Source organism: Oreochromis aureus, linkage group 3 (assembly GCF_013358895.1).
Source record: "Oreochromis aureus strain Israel breed Guangdong linkage group 3, ZZ_aureus, whole genome shotgun sequence".
Taxonomy (NCBI): domain Eukaryota; kingdom Metazoa; phylum Chordata; class Actinopteri; order Cichliformes; family Cichlidae; genus Oreochromis; species Oreochromis aureus.
In genome coordinates, this window is record NC_052944.1 from 130,130,221 (window position 1) to 130,135,075 (window position 4,855).

The following is a 4,855-nucleotide window of genomic DNA, read 5'->3' on the forward strand; positions in this document are numbered from 1 at the left end:
TCGAGGGTCTTCATCAGATGCGATGTCAGGGCTACCGGCCTGTAGCTGCTGAGGTCCTTGGGATGGGAGGTTTTTGGTACCGGTACCACACAGGAGGTCTTCCACAGCGGTGGTACTTTTCCCAGTGACAGGCTCAGGTTGAACAGATAACCTAGGATGCCACACAGTTAATCTGCGCACCATCTCAGGAGCCTGGAGCTGACGCCATCTAGACCTGCAGCCTTCCGCACCTTGATCTTGCGAAGCTCATTCCTCACTTGAGGTGCTGAGATAGAAAGAGTGGGTTTTGGGGGAGGGGGTGTATGTTGGAGTCCACAGAAGCCGGGGGTGGGTGTAATGACTGGGAGCTGGGAGGTGTGAAGCTGAGAGGTGTGAAGTCCTGAGATGAAAGACAGGCAGTCCCTGAAGATGAAGGAGTTTGCAGCAGGGGGGGACGATGCTGTGGGAGGGGTGGGTGGTTGATCAAACCTATTAAAATATTTATTTAGGTCATTCACCCACCCCAAGTCTCCTGCAGCCTGGGGGGTTGGTTTTTGTCCTGAGATTGTCTTCAGGCTGTTCCAAACCCCTCTGATGTTGTCCTGTTGCAGCTGCTCTTCCATTTTCCTCCTGTAGTTTTCCTTTCCTTGCCTTATCTTCCATTTCAGCTTCTTCTGGACAACTCTCAGCTCCTGTTTGTCCCCAGATCTAAACACTCTCTTCTTCTCCTTGAGGAGAGCCTTAATTTCAGGATTTATCCATGGCTTGTTGTTAGAAAAACACCGTACCTTTTTGATGGGTACGGTGTTGTCCACACAGAAGTTCATGTAATCCGTAATGCAGTCTGTGATGCTGTTGAGGTCATCCTCCAGGGGGCTGCAGAGGTTGTCCCACACAGTAGAACGGAAAGAGTCCCTCAGGGCCTCTTCAGTCTCTGCCGACCATTTCCTAACTAAACCCACACAAAACATGAGAACATAAAACCTGCGAACAAAAACCCTAAACCAGAATCACAGTAATATAATAAATCACAAATAATCAAATCACCAGACAACCCCAAAACACTCCAAGATGCAAAATAAACCAAAACATAAAGAACTCAAAATACTGGGTCGAAACTGACCCAGAACCGTGACACACACAGAAAGTCATTTCCATGTGCCGTTTATTTACTTTCCGGCTCTTTGAAACTTCGCTGCCAAATGTCAAGGAAAAGCGCTGAGTTTTATCTGGAGCATAAACAGAGTAATCACACGACAAACGGGGTTTATCGGGGCTGTACTGACGAGAGTAAGTCCACCACCCAGCGAAGAAGCCTTCTGAGCCTCAGCTTAAATAGCCCAGGAGTCCAGGTCATCAGGTAGATTCACAGCAGGTGCGTGGGCCAAGGGCGGAGCCCAGCTGAGCTCCGCCCAGGCAGACAGGTGAGAGACAGGAGAGAGAGACATATAACCATAGTATGCTAATAGCAAATTCTTTTGTCAGGTTTAAAGTGAGATCCTGCTTTAAGGGCAGCTTCATCTGCTGGTAATGACAGATGTTTCTAGTATATCAGGCTTGGCCAACATTACAGGGACTTACTTGCAGAGACCCACGAGCTCCAAACTTGGTGCTTTATGATTGGTGCAGATGCTCTAAGCTACTATTAACCAATAAGAACCACGGGGTCAGGTGTCACTACAAGAACTTATCAGCCACCAACTTGTATATATAACTTTACTCACACTTGTAAAACTCTGTAAGTAGAATTCAATGGGGCAGAGTGACCTGAGCACAGGCCCACTCTGTGACACTCAGAGCTTTGTGGATATCATCTGCAGGTGCACGTACTGGGAGTACTGGACACAGTGCATGTACAGCCAGCTTGCAGCCACTTTGCCACCACTTTAGGACAATGTTTACAGTAGACTGAGCCACACTGACTGTGAGCAGTCATTGTGCTGCTGCATGGCTGATGGCACTGTCCCTGCAGCTGTCAGGGACAACAAGAACCACTCAACTACCTCAGCCAAGCCAAGACTGCTGATGTTGTGACCTGAGACCAAGACACTAACCCAGGATGGAGATATGATGGTGTGAGAGTGGCTGGATGAGCCCATCCACCTTAAATATGGATCATATAAATATCTGTAATGCAACACATGTTTTATGCAACATGAACATGTTTCCAGCTGTTTCATGTTGTGTTTCCAAGATTTCAGTTTACTGTAACTTTCATTTGTATTTCCTTCAGTCTGTTAATCTTGGAGCTGTGAGCAGCTTCTTATTACAAGGTGAGAATATGTAACAGTCTGTAGATGTGATGACACTATGGAGCGGGATCTCCTGTCTAGTTCTGCACAGAAAGCTGATGTCACTGCAGCTGCTAATATGTGCTGCAGCCAAGCCTACATGAGAGGGCTGTGCTGTGGAACAGGGTGGTGCAGGTGGTGTTATCTACATTTGAACATTAGACAACAGTCATATGAAGACATTTAATTGTGTTAGCTAAAGACCTACAATAAGAGAAAGAGAGCAGCAGCACTAGTGCAGCAACAGCAGCTCATGTTATAAAAACACTGATCAATGATTTGACTGTAACTGCTCCAACTGTCTGTGTCAGTGATGCTGTTGGAGATGAATGTTTCAGTAACACTGAGACTGAAATGGTTTAACACTGGTTTCATGTTCAGAGAGATTTGACCTGCTGTTAAATGTCACATATTTCTGATATATGTATAATACATAATCATGCTGTTACACACATTCATATGTGACTGTTACTGTATCATATTCAGTCCTCGTCTTACACTCAGGTGTTCATCGCAGTCACAGACGTGTCTGTAGTTGTTGTTGTCAGTGTGTGTGTGTGTGTGTGTGTGTGTGTGTCTTTTACTGCTACCTTTCATTACATAATTAGAAACAAGAATAAACTGTTAATTACACCAAAGAACAGCTCACTTCCAGATGTTAGCTGCCAAAAGATTTTGTCAAATATTTATTATCAACTTATTTTTTATTTTCCAACCTAAATATCAGCTGCTTTAAAGCAGCCTGGTTGTCTAGCAGTACTAGTGTTTGTCACTAGATGGCAGTGTAGGCTTTGGTGTGTGTTTGATCACTTTGTGTTTGTCTGTTTCTGGTGTGATCACAGCTGAGACGTGTTTGGTTCTGTGGGCCTTTCAGTTTCATCTAAAACCTCCTGAAAGTCTGAATAATCGTCACCTTCGTTGAGATCAGACAAAAGCACTAAGTAACAATAACGACTAGTAAGTGCCTCAGTTAGCAGAAATTACAGTCAGAGATAAGTATTTATGAAACCTCAGAGAAATCAAACTTCATAACATTTATAGAAGCAGAATTATCCTGTATGTTAATCATCTGAAACATTATTATGATCTAAATACTTCATGAATCATTTTCTAAGTAATAAACCTATAATTTACAACCATAACAGCTCCTAAATAACTGCTCTGTGATGTAATACTTTAGACATATAAACTGCTGTCACTGATGATGTTCTGAATTTATTGATCCAGATCTTTTAAATCTGTGTTAATGTAACCGGCGTGTTCCTACGTTGTGTCTGACAATGAAAGGTCAAAGAAACAAAGAGCTCCAAGTCATTAACTTGCTCGCTGCAGCTCCTACAACCAAATGCAAATAGTAGGTGAACTGGACATGTGTGTGCTTAATAGACTGGCAAATTACAGCAGGACATTCCTATCCTCGGTCAGAAGGCACAGGTGACTTATATGATGAAAGAGAGGGTCCACAGCAATGATAATTTGGGTTCCTTTAATCCAAAACATCTTCAGAAGTGAATTCATGTGAGTATACATAAGTATGTGGGTGGTTCTGTAAAATAACAGAAATTACAATTAGCAACAATCAAAGTCAACCAAACTGGTCTAAATAATACAGGAAGGGTTGAACAGAAAAATCTAATTCGAAAATGACTAAACACCACCCCCTGGTGGACACAAATAGGCTGCTGCACAGGGATAGACTCCATTTTTACTTTGGGCAGCTCAGTTCACAAGGGTGGCGCCATTTTGGTCATATCAACATGAGTAACTACAGTGTCTCGTAGCAACACAAACCACTGGCAAACTCTATACAAGCATCACACAATGTACATGGGCAATCATATGATAAGTTACAACCATAGAACAAACAAATACAAGGCACTTACTTATCATTCACGCACGACACATGTTCAGTACAACACCCCAGCTCTACCAGCGCTATCACGGTGAACCAGCGCCAACACAAACCCAGGAGGGGTGGAATGTACCATATTAGCAGTAGTTAGAGGGGGTGCGTGGAACAGTCTATATACACAAATCACAGGGGTTTTATACAGTAGGGAAGAGGGTTAGCTCCACCCACCACAACTTCCAAGCTAGCAAGAATGATCTATTCATGCTAGCATAGACTGTAACACATCTGTGGCACACACGTACTACACATTTACAGCATCTAGCAAAGACACAATGATGACAATAATTGAACTAAAAACACAATCAGAAACATCAGGGTGGCTAAATATACATTATATGTGTGTTGTACAGTGTTGGGAAAGAAATGACACCAACCTCTCCCACAGGGGAGAAAAGGGGAGGGGCCAAAGGGGTACCCCAAAATTTACAGGGTTGCACCAAAGAAGAAGAATGAGGAGGGGCTCCAACTGATAATAAACATAAGTGCAGACTTGGAGGTCCTGAAAGTATAAAAGGACCAGTTTGGGTCTGGCTCCATTAATAAACTACATACTAATGCTCACTATTGTGTAGTTATTATAAAGTGCGACTAAATCCTCCCTCTGGATGGGAAGAGTCCATGTGTCAGTATTCAGACACCTGGCTTGGGTTTCTGCAGCTAATGTGTCACCTGT